The following is a 16,623-nucleotide window of genomic DNA, read 5'->3' on the forward strand; positions in this document are numbered from 1 at the left end:
AAAGTGCACCTTGGATTAGGCTCAGTCTCTCTCCTGCAACCAACACTGAATTGAATCACCTTCAGATGAAGGAGAGACTCGCATAACAGTATGTACCCATGCCTGTTACCCCAGTTTCTAATTTCATCAACCTGTCAAGTCTTTGTTAAAACTGTTTATTCCATCCAAGCATTGCCATGACTGCTCACAGCTACAAGGCCACAACTAATTCTCATGTGCCACCAAACCACATTAGCACTCCTACTAGCTGACCAACTATGGCACAGGCCAAACTCCACCTTGTATGCAGGGGGTCAGTTTCATGGAGGTCAAATTCACAATTTCAGCATGACTCCATCTTCTCTGTGCATTACAAGAAACACAAACATGTTTTTTCCCCATTTTGGTGTATGAGAAGCTGTTGTTAAAGGGTTGCTTTCCTTGCAATTATCAGAAGTACAGTCATTCTTCATGTATCCCGTGTGGATTTATAGACACAAATATCTTAAAGGATAAAATCTCTGAGTTCTCCAAATGGGGGCAGAATATATCACGTTATCTGGTCTTGCAAAGAGCTCACTCCTGGGTTTGAAGAGATTCACATGCCTTTGTTCTCTCTATGGTCACAGTCCAAACACAGGTAAGAGGAAGCATTTTTGATATAAATTTATCCTGAGGCCATCCAGGTAGCACATGTGGTGTCTGATCTGCTAAAGTTCCAGTGAGATTTCAGGAGCAACTTTTAAATCAGTTTTTGCATAAACCTCGATTTCTGTTCTAGGAGGGAAGATGATAAGAATGACCAGGCAGGAATCATGCTACTGTTGATCCTGATGCTCTTCTGGCTCCTGGCTCCAACTATAGCAAAGAGGCTGCAAACCATGTGTCTGTTCAGGGATTATAACGATTTAAAGAAAAGCTACTATAGGCCTAGTGATCTCATTATTGGTGGGAATTTGCCCTTGGAAACCACTTATAAATCTCCTGTCCTAGAGTTTAATACAGTGAATCATCATCTACAGAATGTGTAAGTCTCAAGTGGAGGGGAAACATGCAGATAATTATTTTCTTTGCTTTAAATTCAGGGACTGTTTTTAGAAATACTTCTAGTATTTTTACTGTCCTGGTGTAGTGCACATATGCTTTTCTCAATAAAATAGCAAGCTCTTCAGATAAGATGGAATTCTCAATCTCTTCATCAGGAAGATGATAAAACAACAAAAGTGAAGAGGGAAGCTATGCTGACCTAGGGAAGAAATCGAATTATAATTGTCAGATGTAAATGCCTTATTCTCTAATCTGTAAATAATGTATATATGGGATATCAGGGGTTAACTTATTCTTTGTTTCCTAATGTATTCATAATTCACCACTCCCATCCATGACTCCGCCCCCTGTATATATAAGGAGCCACCCTCACCTTTTCCCTTGCTTCTATCTGTAAATATTCAGTGAATATAGAATGCCTGTTAAGATTAAAAAGAGATATATTTGAACCTCTAATCTTTATTATCATTATTGAGTCTGATCCTAAAAATATTGCAACAAACTGGTAGCAGAGGATGGTTAATTGACTCAATAAATAATTAAAAATGTCTAAGAAAGATAGGCCCAACACCAGGGCCTACAGCAAAGAAATAGAAACTGAACAAGAAATAATCAACGAATCCACAAACGCGATTTCGAGAGAATCCGAAGAGTACACCACAGAAGAAGAAGAACTAATAAATGAAAATAATGACCAGGAGGAAATCGAAATAGAAAATAACGAACTCAGGTCAGAAATATTAAAGATATTAAAAAGCCAGAAGAATGATGAAAATCTCATCGCGAATCTCCAAGAAATACTGAAAAACAGCGGAGCAGCAAGAGAGAAAAACATCGTCAAAGAGAAACCCAAAGACCAAAAAACTGTGAGTGAAATGACTACAGAGAAAGTCGTTATGAAAAAGAAAAGATGTGATGCCGCGCGAAATTTTGAATGGCAGCCATCTTGGTTTCAACAAGCCTCCAAAGAGAGTGAAGCAGAGCCAATCAAAATGCTCAGTTGGGACTTCCTGTTTGCTGCTGGCGGGACTTCCTGTTTGCTGCTGGCCGCCGCCAGACGTTCCTTTGGGATCGTCAGCTTCCACTGCCTGTCAGAGCCGCCTTCACAACGGAACGGCGGCTCGAAAAAACTCCGTTCCCATGAGGAAACGGAGATAGAGCCGGCAGGGGTGGGTAGAACTCTCTGCAGAGTCCCAAAAGTTTTTCTTTTACTTTTGGGATGGAGCGGATGAGATGCCCCATATCCCCAGCCGCTGCTCCGGGCTTTGGGAGACCTCTGCTAATGCAGAGCCAGGCGTCAAAAGCAAGCTTGCGAATTTGACAGATTACTCAAAGAAAATGTGAGCTGGACCTGTAATACTGAAGCGCAAGTATTTTACTTATCTTTTAAAAATTACTTAAGAGAATAGAGGAAGAGAAAGAGGAAAAAAGTTTCTTTTTAAAATGGCGTCTGCCGCGGCTGGAGAAGAGTTTGAGAGGGAAAGTTCTTCCGTTTTTTATTATTACAATGTAGCGGAATAAATACCACTGGCTACATTTGTAGACAAAACTCCGCTCCTGTTTTTGTTTTTCTCTTTTTTCCCTGGAGGCTTGAGTGTTGCTGGCTGGAAGTCTTTTGTCTTGTTTTTTTTTTTTTCTTCTTCTAACAAAGCCTGCTTAGGCGGAAACATGGCACTGAGGCTTGTGAAGTCAGACAAACAAATAGGTGGGGGGGATTCCCCCACTAAGAATTTAAAGCAACAAGTTTTAACTCTTCAGTCCCAGAAACCTGATTTTAATATAATAGAATTTCTCTTAGAGGAGATTGAAAGAAGGGATGAGATTGTGAATCAGCAACTTGAAAAATTTAAGCAGGAAACTAAGGAATTGGTGAAATCCAAGTTTGACTTTTTGCAGCAAAAAATTTTAAAATTGTCAGAATTCATGATTCGGTTGGATACAAATACTAATTTACTAGAGTCAAAAATGGATGAAATTCAAGATAAATTGGACAATAGAATTCAAAAAATTGAAAATGATTTGTTAAATATTCAGGATTATAGTTCAGAAGAAAAATTTAAAATGGATGCTGACCAAAAGTCTGGTAATGTAGAATATCTGGAACAGAGGATTCAAAAAGAGGTTCTAAAGATACAATATAATTTCACAGAATATGCAATAAGACTTAGAGGTTTGCAGGAAAATAACAGAGATGACTTAAGGAAAATATCTTCTGAATTTCTAGCTGGGATTTTAAAGATTCAACCTGAGGAAGTGTTTTGTAGGATTGACAGAGCTTATCGAATAAACTCTTGGACTGCCAAGCAAAGGCAATTGCCTAGAGATGTGGTAATCTATTTTTCAGATAAAGAAATTAGGAATAAAATTGTGCAAAATTCCTTCAATTCTAATTTGCAATTGTATGGAAGAAAGATTTGGATTTACAAGGAACTCCCACCTAAGATACTAATGGAAAGGAAGAAATTTGGCTTTCTGGTGTCTGAGTTAAAAAGGAGAAATATTCAATTCCGGTGGGACGTCCCAGTTGGTATTATATTGAGATATCAAGGAGAAAGATACCAGTTAAATACTGTTGAAAGGGCGGAAGAATTTTATCAAAATAGGTTGAAAATGAATTTAACGTCTTCAGATATAATACAGGATAAGCAGAAGGAGCTGGAACTAAAGACAGAGACTGTACCAGATAAATTGCCTTTGGATTTATCGGATACCCCAGCTGGATTATCTACAAATTTGAGAGAAGTGCCATCTGATTTTAATGTGATGACTTATCAAGGCAAGGACAAGCATGGAAACCAATTAGAGGATATACAAGGGATAAAAAAGAAATGCGAGACACAAAAAATTAGGATGGAGGTCAAACCCACAAAAAGAAAACAAAAAAAGAAATAGGTTGTACAAAAATAGAAATTTCTAACCCAAGCAACAGTGAAGCCAGTGATTTTAAAATATGAATGATTATGTGAAAACATAGAGGAGGCGACATATTGGTCAATATCATCCTGAGGATAGTGGCAGATCTCTGCATTGCCGTAATTTTGGGACATGGAAAGAGCCTCAAATTGATGGTTTTGAATTATCTATTTTGAAACTTCTTTTTGTGTTGATAAATATATTATAATTATCTTGAATTATAAGGCAAGAGAATCACATTGGGACATGCAGAAGATCGGGTTGTTACCCAATACGATGATGGAAATTAATAATCCTGATGAAACCCACAATTATTATTATATGGAATACAATTATAATGTCACTCGGGTGGTTGTTTTTACTTTTATATATATAAGAAGATGTTTACTACTGATGGGGGCAGATATGATTGGAGATCTTGAATAAACTGTTGCATCCGCAAGCTATGTCACCCTATTATGGATGTTGGTTTTAACAATCCAGTGGAAAGACTTCAAGAAGATATTATATGGACTATAAATTTAAAGTTATTGTCTTTTCTTTTTTTATTTAGATATAATGGAATATATATATATATATATTTTTAAGTAGTGTGGGCAGTGAATTAAAGATATCAAGAATTGTTGTGTATGGTAAATTTGTAAGACAGTGGGTGAATAAGCTAGCTACAGACTGATTAGTTTAAGAAAAGGGATTTTTAAGTGATACATTTAGGGGAGTGGAGGAAATGGATAGAGTGGAATAAATGTTAAATTAGATTTTATGGGGAGCCCGCTTTGAAATGTTATTAAAGTAGGACTTATTGTATAGTTTTAAAGTGGAAGGTGGTTTTGAATTGTTGCAATAATGCATAGATATAAAACACTATTATGCTAAATTAGAGTTATTTTATAATAGTTATAGTATAATGTGTTTGTTTTTTTTGTTTTTTTTTTTTTCTCTTCTTCTTTTCTGAAATGTATGGATAAAGGGGGATTTATAATACTTTTAGTAAGTAAAGGTCAGTATTTTGAGGAGGGAGTAAGTAATCTGTTATGAATTAGGGTTTTTTTTTGTTACGAAGAAGTCACAGGGGGGGAAGGGTGGGGAGGGGGGGTTAGGGAGGGGGGGGAGGGGGGGGGAAAAAGGGGGAAAAATTTGTATTTGAAAACCTTTTCAATAAAAAAAATGCTCAGTTCAAAATTTCAGGCGCGAAAAACGTTATCAGACAACGAAAGCGAAAAGGAAGATTCGGAATCTCCAGAAGAACCCGAATCAGATAGCGAAGACGATTTTGCCAAATCCCAAATAAAGTCAGCAATGAAGACGCTTTTTGCTGCATTTGGGCCAAAATTAAAAATCTCCAAAGCGCCAACGAAGAAGCTAAAGAACAAGCTGATACCTCAAGACCTACACGCTCCCATCCTGACTTCGAGAGCGACGACGCCCGAGCCCAGAGAGCCATGCCGATTCCGCCCCACGCCGCAGACCGGATCAAACATCAACGCACACAGGAGAAAGAGAAGAACAGCCGCCGCCATCAGAACTCCTAAAACCGAGCCAGAGACCGACTCATCTGAAGAGGAGCAGAGCGAACGAGCTGAAATGGAGAGAACCTTCCACGACGATGCCAAGGAAGAAATGAGCAGCGCGCATGTGCGAAACCACGCAGACGGTCCGGAAAAACTTGAACTAGCCAGAGAACCGCGCAGACTCGTTGCGAGCATCCCTATGCCGTTTTGCAATTTCCTGCACTTGCGAGATCACGGACTACCTCAGGTTGTAAGTAATGGACAAAATAATGTGGGAAACTTACCCAGTGACTTCCCAAAACTTAGAGTTGATGGCATTAATTTGCAAGAGTGGTATCAACAGCTCCAGGTTGTCTTTATGAAAGAAAATTTACTATTCTTTATCACTAGTCCTCCAAGAAGACCTTGGACTTTAAAAATAGATTGTTTACATCATAGAGCATTCTTCTTAATAATATCTAGCGTATCTCCTGCAATGTATCATAGTATCAAACCAAACCTAACTGTCTCAGAAATAATTCAATGCATGTTTAATCTATTCCACAGCGACAGTGTAGCTACCACTACGAGAATGTCTAAGGATTTCTTTTCTTCTAGAGTAAAACCAGGGGTTTCCATAAGTGAGCATTTGATATCTCTAAACAAAATAAGAGCTGAACTGCATCTGAGGGGGGAAGTAATTTCAGATCAAACAATGAAAAGTGTTATTATCAATTCACTTGATTCATCATGGGATAGTTTTATGTCACACTTAGACACTATCAATCTTGGATATTTATCCATAGAGAGTCTATCTAACAAATTGATAGCTGAAGACAATTCAAGAAAAAATCGTTCTAGCAATCACACAGAACACAAATCTTTTAGGAAGGTAGCTTTCCAAGAAAAATACAATGAAACTTTTAAATGCCACAATTGTGGGTCCAGGGAACACAATAGAAGAGACTGTCCCAAAATATCAAAGGAGAGACATAGACCAGAATATAGAAGCAGATACAATTATAGACAGTCTCCCACAGATAGATATAAATATAGAAGCCCACCAAACTACAGAGAGAGTAGAGGGGGTAGAGAAAATTCAAAAGAGAGAAAATCTGGTTCACTGAATGGACTAAATAAACAAGACAACACTAAAACACAACAAAATGAAAACAATAATTGGCTTATCGATTCTGGGGCAACCAATCACACCACTAATAACAAAAATATTCTATCTTCGTTTACAGAAGATAAGTTTGTAATAAAGGTGGCTAATCAAGAAAAAGTTCAAGTATTAGGCAGAGGAAACATAACATTGCCTGGTCTAGGAAAAATAGAGGGGGTATTGTTAATCCCTGAAATACCTCATAATATACTAAGTGTCATAAAACTAAGTAGAGATTCTGATATCAATATAGTTTTCTCAAAGGGGAAAGCAACTTTAGAGAAGAACAAAACAAATGTAGGTACTGTGATGATTAAAGGAGGCCTACCCTATCTAGTAACAAAAGAAAGATGGTTACATAACATTGACTCAAATATGGAGGATTGTATTGAGGCAGATGATGAAAATGTTAGTAACAGTGACAATGATGAATGTGAAATATCTCATGATCACACAAATACACACAAAGAGAAGAGGCCAAGAATAGGTAAACCAATTCATGATGAGTGTGCTCACATATTACATAGGAAGTTAGGACATGCAAGTTTTCCTGTAGTACAAAAAATGACTGAACACGCAGAAGGTGTCAAAATAAAAAATTGTGAAAATTATTTGGAATGCTCAGTATGTAAATCCACTAAACTAAAAACTAGTCCCAGACCAAAAAAATCCAACAGATCGACTAACAAAATCTTTGACTTAGTACATATGGACTTAGTTGGTCCATTAACTCCATCAATCACTTATAGAAAGCGTTACTTCCTAACAATAGTAGATGACTATAGTCGCTATGGTTTTGTTTACACATTAAAACACAAGGATGAAACATTTCAGAAATTTAAGGAATTCTACAAACGCATAGAAACACAACATAATATCAGGATAAAACAAATTATGACAGATAGGGGATGTGAATTCATGTCTAAAGAATTCTCCCAATGGCTAAAGGATAGAGGAATGCTACATTTCACGTCTAGTCCATTTTCTGCATTCCAAAATGGGGTTGCAGAGAGAAAAAATTCCACACTGCAAACCATGATTAGATGCACATTAGAGGATGCTGGTTTAGGCAAACAATTTTGGTCAGAAGCCTTACATTATTCAAATTACACTCAAAATAGAACCTGGTCCAGTATTGTGAATAAAACACCATATGAGGTGATGTATAATAGGAAACCCAAATTAGCACACATGCACATATTTGGAGTCACTGCAGACGTACATATACCTAAGCAGTTGAGAAGAAAGGGAGAAAACGTATCCAGAAGATTAAGATTTATGGGATATGAAACTGGCACCAAAGGGTACAGATTCATTGATAATAATAACAGATTTATAGTCTCCAGAACAGCTGTGTTCCATGAACAAGCAAATTGGTCTAAATTACATCTTAATGAAATATTTCCAGATAAATACAAGGACACAAAATCTCGTGAGGAAGGAACAATAGAGAATCAAAATACCAACAAAAATATAAACAAAACCAAAACTTGGACAAATAGTCAGCACAAAATAAAGACAGACACATTAACAAAAAAGGAAGCAAGATATTTGCATGACAACCATAGCAAACCTAAAAGAGCTATTAGAAACAATAGAAATCAAATACCAGGTAAATACAGAGATTATATAATGTATATGGATGGTGAACAAATAACACCTAATACATATGAGGAAGTATTAAAACTCCCTTATGAAGAAAAAGAAAAATGGGAACTAGCTATGAAAAAAGAGATGGAAAGTTTGCAAGGATTAAATGTATACACACCTACGACCGCACCTAAAGATAAAACAATCATAGGTACTAGGTGGATTTATAAAATTAAGAATCTAGAAGGAGGCAATACTCTATACAAAGCCAGATTAGTTGCACAAGGTTATGCACAAAAATATCCGGAGGACTATACTGACACATACTCTCCCACAGTAAGAACAGAGAGTGTTAAAACAGCTCTGGTAGTGGCATCTGCACTCAATCTTGATGTGTTCCAATATGACATACAGACTGCGTACTTACACGCGAAACTAGATAAGGAAATATATGTAAGGGCACCACACAGTCAATACACTAATAAGAATGAAATCTGGCTATTGAACAAAAGTCTATATGGGTTAAAACAATCTGGCAAAAGATGGTATGATTGTTTGGTAAAAGTACTTAAGACCATGGATTTTAACGCTACCACCGCTGATAACTGTTTCTTTGTAAAAAAAAAGTGATGATCACATTGAATTCGTGTTAATTTATGTAGATGATATTTTATATATAGGAAAACACAAGGAGAGAAGAGAAACCTTTGTAAATAAGCTAAACGAACATTTTTCGTTGAAATCTCTAGGTAAAGTAAACAAATACCTTGGTGTACAAATTAACAAAACTAGAAGGGGATTCAAACTCACTCAGAAAGACAAGATTATTGAACTTCTAAACAAATGCAATTTAAACAACGCTAAACCATGTGATACTCCCATGCAAACTGATTTCCTTAGAAACAATGATGAGTCTTCCCCTGAATTTAAAGATAATACATTCTATAGGTCAGTCATAGGTTCACTTCTTTATATATCTAATTGGACCAGGCCAGATATTGCACTACCTCTCAATTTATTATCAAGACATGTTAGTAAACCAACTATGTATCATTGGGAAGCTGTCAAAAGAATTCTAAGATATCTAAAAAGTACATTAGATTTTTGTTTAGTATTAGAACCTAGTAATGACAAAGAGCCAAAACTTACTTGTTACGCAGATGCGGATTGGGCTGGAGATATATCATGCAGAAAGAGCACTTCTGGTTATATTTTTCTATTAAATAACTGTCCAGTTTACTGGTACACTGGTAAACAAGAACTGGTAGCCACTTCAACCACAGAAGCGGAATATGTTTGTTTATCCAAAGCTGCAAATAACCTTGTATGGTTTAATGATTTGATTTCAGATGTCTGGAAAAAACCTGCTTTACCTTTTGTTATGCATGAAGATAATAAAGCAGCCATTGAAATATCCAGATCCGATGCCATTGGACAAAGATCCAGGCATATAGATATAAAGTTCAAACATGTGAGACAATTGTCTCAAGATGGATTTATCAAAGCAGTGCATTGTGATACCTCTGAACAATTAGCTGACATATTAACGAAGCCTTTACCTTCTAAACAGCACAAATATTTAACTTCAAAATTATATGTCTTATATTGTCCTGAATCTGAATGTAATTGGTGTTGTATAGCGAACCGGCATTTAGAGGGGGATTTGTCAGATGTAAATGCCTTATTCTCTAATCTGTAAATAATGTATATATGGGATATCAGGGGTTAACTTATTCTTTGTTTCCTAATGTATTCATAATTCACCACTCCCATCCATGACTCCGCCCCCTGTATATATAAGGAGCCACCCTCACCTTTTCCCTTGCTTCTATCTGTAAATATTCAGTGAATATAGAATGCCTGTTAAGATTAAAAAGAGATATATTTGAACCTCTAATCTTTATTATCATTATTGAGTCTGATCCTAAAAATATTGCAACAATAATATTAATCTGAAAAGTAACTTCTGGTCGAAAACTCAAAAAGAAGCTCAATCCTCTTCCAGTGTTCAGAAGTTACAAAAATTCAGTGTTGGAATCAGCATTGCTCATGTCTAATGGCCTTCAGTAAATCTATGAGGTGACTGCACTGTAGTCCTGTGCTCAGCATTCCTTGCCACACCTGAAGCTGCTCCAAGAGAGACCTTAAATAATTACGGTGAAAGGAGAGCAGTTGGAAAGGATTTCAGCCACTGCAGCAAAGTCAATATGGCAGGGATGATAGAGAGCATAAACCAGTCCATGATATCTATGGAAAGGCTTGTCTCCTTTCTCACAAAGTCATCCAAGTTTAGCCAAGGGAAATCCTTTGAAAAAAACCCAAACCCAAAGAAATTTGGGAGTTTCTGCCCTCAAAAATCACCCCAAAAAGTGAAGCAAATTCTACAACCATGCAGAAGCTTTCCTGTAATGTTCTCCAATGTTTTTCTTACTACAGATTCATCACCAGTTACTACCATCAGTTCCTTGGATTGATGTTTGCTGTCTCCAGGATCAATAAGTATTTTCTTTTGCTCCCCAACATCACCCTTGGCTTCCACCTCTACCGCCATTCCCAGAGGGAGATTGAGATTTCCTTAAACAGCCTCTCCATGCTCTCCTCACGAGGCCAAGTGGTTCCAGGGTACAAATGTCACCTGCAGGGCACTCTGCTGTCCGTCATTGGTGGTCTCAGAGCCAAGTCCTCAAGGTTGATGGCCTCCATCTTCAGCATCTTTAAGGTTCCACAGGTAAGAGAGCTCCATTGGATACAATATGGAGTAGAGAGAGATCAAAATCACACAGAGAAGCCAAAGATGGAACTAAAAGTAGTTTTTTTTGGGGGGGGGGCTATAATGAGCTCTTGACTCTTAGATTATTCTTTATTAAAGGGTAGCCATCAATTTAGTGCCATTCATTCTCTGTATCAGGTTGTTGGTTTCTTCTCTTGTCTTCTGACAACCAATAAAAATGCCTAAGAAGGGAAGAAGATGAAGTTTGCCAGTCAAAGAGAGTCAGCCTGACTGGAGGGCCATCAACCACACAATGGTCACTAGTAAACTCAACATAAAAACTTTTACTTTGTCTTTGAAAAATTAATCTCTTTTTCTCCAGCTCGGTGTTGGCTTTGAGTTTTCTCAGAGAGAGAGAAGAGTTTATCCTTCCTTCTTCCGGATTAATCCGAAGGAATCTCCTCAGTATGTGGGTTTAGTCCAGCTGCTCCTGTATTTCCAGTGGAACTGGGTTGGGCTTTTTGCCCCTCAAGATGACAGGGGAGAATATTTTATCTCAACTTTGATGCCAATGCTCCAGAAGAAGGAGATCTGCCTGGCCTTCACTCTAATGCTGAAATTGGATAATATTAAAACCACTCTGAAAAACCTTGTCCTCTATATCCGCACCTGGTCTAAAGCAGAAGTGTTTATTCTGTATGGAGACTTAGCTGTTACTCTCACTGTAATAGGGGTGGTACAGTTATTTGAAGATACCTTGAAAGTATCATTTAGGAAAGTTTGGATCTTCACTTCCCATTGGAAAGTTGGCATGGAAGAATCTGAATACTCATTGCAATTTATAAAACGTTTGCATGGGGTCTTGCACTTTAGGGATCACTCCGGGGATGTCTCTGAATTCACCAACTTCCTCCTGACTTTAGACCCCTTGAACCCGCAAGGAGATGTCTTTCTCCCTCTATGGTGGGAAAAGGTCTTTGGCTGCAAGATCCATAAATCAGGAAAGATCCCTCCAAGGGGAGAAAAACAATGTACAGGAAAGGAGAATCTGCAGAATCTGCCCAATTACACTATTGAAAAAAGAATGACAGGAGAAAGTTACAATATCTACAATGCCATTTATGCTCTGGCACATGCTTTGCATGCAATGGATGGATCCAGAGTTGGACTGACCACGATGAGGCTTGGAAAGAGGATCTCAGATGTCCAGTCATGGCAGGTAATTTCTGGGGCTTTTGACTCAGTCCACAGACACTTAGATCAGAAGCTCCCCATATGAATTTCTTCAGTTCCTGATTCAATGTCTGCATATCAACTTATTTGAGACCCTACCCTTCTTTTTAGTTTACCATTTCTTGTGCTACTCAGTTTGCTGTGTGAAAACAGCTTCTGATTAATCATGCATGGAAAATAACCAAGGAGAGAAGCAACCTAGAACTTAGGAGAAATTTCTTAAGGAACGGTTTACCTTTAGAAGTTGTGGATGCGACATTGGTGGAATCATTTAAGAAGAGGGTCTGTTGCTTGAGCAGGGGGTTGGACTAGAAGACCTCCAATATCTCTTCCAATACTGTGATTCTGTTTCTATGACAACCATAGCACAGAGCAAGATTCAAAGTGGTCCTAATGGGTTCCTGGTCTGAAATTCATCAGAATTTTCTGCATCAAAGCTTAAAATGTTGGACCTCTCTGGATAGTGATGTGACCAACCAGGTCAGATACTTCCTTCCACATGGCCCAGTTGATCAAATCTGGTTCCTGCATTCTGCTGCCTTTGACAGAAAATCAGCGGAATTTTCCATGCTTCTGATAGAAATAATTTATTCATTTCAAACATTCATTCATCAGATTTATTTATTTATTTATTCAATTTATATGCCGCCTTTCTCCGGAGACTCAGAGTGGCTTACAATGCATTTAAAAAACAACAACAAACCATTATAAAAGCATTTAAAAATTAAAACAGTAAAACCCATTCACACCATTCATGGCTGGATCTCACAAGATTGCAACAGCGAGATCAACGGCACCAGACCTGCTGAAAAAGCCAGGTCTTCATCGCTTTTCGGAAGGCCAATAGGGTGGGGGTGGTCCGGACCTCAGGAGGTAACTGGTTCCAGAGAGCTGGGGCAGCCACAGAGAAGGCCCTCCCCCACAGGCCCGCCAGCCGGCATTGTTTAGCTGACGGGACCCGGAGGAGACCAAATCTGTGGGATCTTACCAGTCGCTGGGAGCTATGTGGTAGAAGGCGGTCTCGAAGATAACCTGGCCCTGAGCCATGTAGGGCTTTAAAGGTAATAACCAACTCCTTGAATTGTGCCCGGAGACCAATAGGGAGCCAGTGCAGCTCACGGAGAATTGGTGTAATGTGGGTGTATCTAGGTGCACTCACGATAGCTCGTGCAGCTGCATTCTGGACCAACTATAGTCTCCAAACACTTTTCAAGGGTAGCCCCATGTAGAGCATGTTGCAATAATCTAACCGTGAGGTGACAAGGGCATGAGTGACTGTGAGGAGAGCCTCCCGATCCAAGTTGGGTCGCAATTGGTGCACCAGGCAAACTTGTGCAAAGGTCCCCCTAGCCACAGCTGTCAGATGTTGCTCTAATCTTAGCTGTGAGTCTAGGAGGACACCCACATTGCGAGCCCGTTCTGAGGGGGACAATTTCTCCCCCCCCCCAGAACCAAGGATGGACAATAAACATAGTCTTTAGGAGGCAATACCCACAGCTACTCGGTCTTGTCTGGGTTAAGTCTGAGCCTGTAACAAGATAACAAGAACTAGGACAAAACAAACAAAAAAACAAACAAAACAAACTATTTGAAAGTACATGGAGCCAAGTCTCACAAGAGGAAAAGCCTAAAATTAAATTTAGATTGTGGAACTAAAATTCTGTTTTGATCAAATTGGAGTTGGAAATCATGCCCAGTGATAAAGGGGAAACTTTTAGTTTCAGAGTTAAATATACCTGATTCCTCAGATCGCCACCAAGAGATGGAAATAGCTTCTCAAATATAAACCCATCTTCTCAAGATGGCCATTATGTGATGATAGAAGCCATGATGTCCCATTTGTAGCTCTAGCCCAAATACTCCTATTTCTGAAGGTCTCCTTTCTTTCAGATTCTTGCCTATTTGAGGAATGTGCAGTTCAACAACAGTGCTGGAGATGAAATCTTCTTCTCAGAAGATGGACTGGGATCTGCTTGTTATGATCTTCTCAACTGGCTTTTCCTCCCCAATCAATCTTTTGCCCCCATGAAAGTTGGACAAGTAAATCCTGAGGCTTCCCCAGGCCAGGATTTCACCATTAACTCCGATGAAATTGTCTGGGCCACAAAGGTAAGCTGCAAGAAAATGTTGTAAGTTCAGGGAAAGATTCATTCTATTTTATTTATTTATTTCATCAAGCATGTATTTTATGACAGATACAAATGTAAACATAATTATAAATACATGAAAAGGATATGAATAAAAGAAAAAAAAATAGGACAGGGACGATAGACATGCTGGTGCACTTATGCACGCCCCTTACAGACCTCTTAGGAATGGCATAAGGTCTACAGTAGACAATCTAAGGATAAAGTTTTGGGGATTTGGGGAAGAAACCACAGTCAGGTAGTGCATTCAAGGTGTTGACAACTCTGTAACTGAAGTCGTATTTTCTGCAGTCTCTTCTCTTCTCTTCTCTTCCTGAGATGCAGAACGTCTTCCTAATTTAAAAATAATCAATTGAGTCAGAAATCACGGCAGTCATTTGGTGAAAAATCTGCTTTGCGTGTAACATGTTTGAGGTCTGATTTGTGTCATTCCATAAAGGGTTAGGCTTGGGAACAACACCAGCTTGAAACGTAGGATGCAATTAGAGCAAGCAACAGTGATGTCTATGGACCTGTTATGCTCAGTTGTATCCTCACGGTTCTTTCTTTTAGGAATGCTCTTGTCCCATCATAAACGTTCCTCTGCAGGCTGAGATTCCAGATCCAATCTCCCACATCCATGGGTGTGTCAGGAATGCCACTGGCCTGATTAACTCAGGGCTGTTCTTGATTTCTGATAGACGGTGGCAATCTATTTCTTTAGAAGAGATTCTGAACACAGAAGTAGGAAGAAGAAAGGGAAATAGGAATGGGGAAAAGAATGAATGCAGTTTATTGCTTAGCTCATCCCAAGTATTTCTCTTTTCTCCTTCAGAAGGTGCCCTTTGCCAGGTGTGGCATGAAGAGATGCCATGCAGGAGAGAGGAGAAGAGTTCCAGAGGGAAAGCAGGTTTGCTGCTACCAGTGTGAGGCTTGTCCAGAAGGGACCTTTTCCAATCAGACAGGTAGACAAGACTTCAAATGTTAATCTTTCAGGATCAAAGAAGATATTCATTAAGTCATTTTTGTTATTATGTCATTTTTCATAAGATTGACATAAAATCATATCTTTCAGCAAAACCTTTCAGTTTACAGATCTAAACTGCCGCGGCCATAGAGGCACCTTCCCCGATCCTCAGCAGTTCCATCCAGGATAGCTTTAGGGCAGAATTTATGAATCTCCAACTAGGATTTCCACTGCTACTCTAACATCCAATTGGAAAAACTGCCTTCCAATCTGAGGAAGTGGGCTGTGCGGTCCAAGCTTTAATTTTTATTATTCAGAATATGCTCCTTCCATCAGCACTACCACCTTCTGAGGAATAGACCTACCAGGGAAAGAAGACATTCATCTATCTATATCTCTTTGATAGAGCAGGAGGGAGCAAAAAGAGTCTGATTTGAAGTACAAAGCAGAGAGGTTAAGGCAGGGCTAATGTACTCACAAACAAAACGGCAGCATTCCTGAATAATAGATACGTTGTTCTTCTGTGGGTTCCATTATAAAAGAGGAGAAAAAATAGGCAGGAATCTCAAACTGAAAGCCACATTACTCATGGAAGTACACCATGAATATATAGCTGGACCTGAACAAATCATTGTCTCTGGCTAATCTATCCCCAGGATCATCACAAATGGAGGATGATTTGTCCTTTTTGATGCCCCATAAATTGTACAGGGAGTCTTTCATCATTCAGGAGGGATAATGAATATGGCAGATACCCTGAAATTCTAGCCAAATACTCTTGATTTCAGATGCAGCTCACTGTGAACCCTGCCCAGAAGACCAATATCCCAACAAGGACAAGGACCACTGCATTGCCAAGAAGATCCACTTCCTTGCCTATCAAGACACCCTGGGATACACTTTAGTTTTTCTTGCTTTCTTCCTGTCTGTGATCACTTCTGTAGTCCTGGTGATTTTCTATAAACATCATGACACACCGATTGTCAAGGCCAACAACCGAGATCTCACTTACATTCTCCTGGTCTCCCTCCTGCTCTGCTTCCTCTGTTCCTTCCTCTTCATTGGTCGACCTGGGAAGGTCACCTGACTCTTCCAACAATCTGCCTTTGCCATTCTCTTTTCCCTTGCAGTTTCTGCTGTGTTGGCAAAAACTGTCATGGTGGTTCTGGCCTTCATGGCTACCAAACCAGGGAACAAGACAAGTAAACTCTTAGGAAAACCACTGACCAATTCCATTGTCATAGCCTGTCCCCTGATCCAAGCAGTCCTTTGTGCTACCTGGCTGGGAAACTCTCCTCCGTTTCTTAACTTGGACTTCCACTCCTTGTTTGGAGAGACCATCTTAGAATGTAAGCAAGGCTCAGCTGTAATGTTTTACAGTGTCCTTTCTTACCTAGGACTTT

Source organism: Pantherophis guttatus, chromosome 1, assembly GCF_059756535.1.
Source record: "Pantherophis guttatus breed Tessera chromosome 1, ASM5975653v1, whole genome shotgun sequence".
NCBI lineage: Eukaryota > Metazoa > Chordata > Lepidosauria > Squamata > Colubridae > Pantherophis > Pantherophis guttatus.